Source organism: Acyrthosiphon pisum, chromosome X (assembly GCF_005508785.2).
Source record: "Acyrthosiphon pisum isolate AL4f chromosome X, pea_aphid_22Mar2018_4r6ur, whole genome shotgun sequence".
Classification (NCBI taxonomy): Eukaryota; Metazoa; Arthropoda; class Insecta; order Hemiptera; family Aphididae; genus Acyrthosiphon; species Acyrthosiphon pisum.
This window is the reverse complement of record NC_042493.1, coordinates 118,112,838-118,114,684: the sequence shown is the minus strand read 5'-3', so window position 1 is coordinate 118,114,684 and position 1,847 is coordinate 118,112,838.

Sequence of the window (1,847 nt, the reverse complement as noted above, 5' to 3'; positions counted from 1 at the left end):
CAAAAATAAAAAAGGCGGGTAAGTCGTGGATGTCGCTCTGCTGTACAGTAGGTTACAAGTGGGTTACTGTAATGGATGGAATTAAATTTGAATCCAATGATATTATATCATTGTATACGAAAAACGATTCTGAACGGAGATGATTTGTCAGTCTAGGATATATTATTTTTAAAGAAAAACTTATGGAGAACCTTGTACCAAATTTTAAAAACTTAGTTATAAAAGAAAAAATTTTTACGATTTTTCAACCACTAAATTACTTGCAAATTTTCGCAATTTTGACATATTTCGTATAAATTTGAACTTTAAATGCTTATAAATAAAAATTGTGACAATGTATTCCTTTTATTTTGCAACTGCTATTGTAAAAATATGTTAGGAGCCTTGTATTAAATTTCCAAATCTTAGAATTAAAAAGAAAAACTTTTATGAATTTCTGTTTAAGATTATTATTGAACATTGCCGTAATTTTTACGTATTTAGTCAAAATTTGAACTTTAAATGCTTATAAAAAAAAATTGTGCCTATGTATTTTTATAATTTTTGAATGGGAGTTAGAACAACATATGTGGACCCTTCTATTAAATTTTCAAGTATTTTGTCCCAGCTAATTTTTTTTTATCAACATTTATAAAAAAAAAATCAAAAAAAATCGATTATTTCAATTGCCTATAAATAGATTAAAAATTAGTGAAATATTTTGAAAATAAAACTATATAAAGAAAATGTCAATTTAAACAACTGGTAAAATTTTCAAGTGTCTACGACTCATACTTTTTGAATAATAACAAATATCAAAAATCGTTTGAGGCTAAACCGTTATTTAATGCGGTTTTGTAAAAATTTAAATTTCAAACACTCGTAAAAATTTTTTGTCTTAGTCCGGTTGAGTTTTTTTTACAGATATTTAAAGAAAAACTTATGGAGAACCTTGTACCAAATTTTAAAAACTTAGTTATAAAAGAAAAAAATTTTACGATTTTTCAACCACTAAATTACTTGCAAATTTTCGCAATTTTGACATATTTCGTATAAATTTGAACTTTAAATGCTTATAAATAAAAATTGTGACAATGTATTCCTTTTATTTTGCAACTGCTATTGTAAAAATATGTTAGGAGCCTTGTATTAAATTTCCAAATCTTAGAATTAAAAAGAAAAACTTTTATTAATTTCTGTCTAAGATAATTTGAACATTGCCGTAATTTTTACGTATTTAGTCAAAATTTGAACTTTAAATGCTTATAAAAAAAAATCGTGACTATGTATTTTTATAATTTTTGAATGGGAGTTAGAACAACATATGTGGACCCTTCTATTAAATTTTCAAGTATTTTGTCCCAGCTAATTTTTTTTTATCAACATTTATAAAAAAAAAATCAAAAAAAATCGATTATTTCAATTGCCTATAAATAGATTAAAAATTAGTGAAATATTTTGAAAATAAAACTATATAAAGAAAATGTCAATTTAAACAACTGGTAAAATTTTCAAGTGTCTACGACTCATACTTTTTGAATAATAACAAATATCAAAAATCGTTTGAGGCTAAACCGTTATTTAATGCGGTTTTGTAAAAATTTAAATTTCAAACACTCCTAAAAATTTTTTGTCTTAGTCCGGGTTGAGTTTTTTTTACAGATATTTAAAGAAAAACTTATGGAGAACCTTGTACCAAATTTTAAAAGCTTAGTTATAAAAGAAAAAATTTTACGATTTTTCAACCACAAAATTACTTGCAAATTTTCGCAATTTTGACATATTTCGTATAAATTTAAACTTTAAGCACTTATAAAAAAAAAATTGTGACTAACGATTTTGGGATTTTTTTTTATCACTGGTGAGAA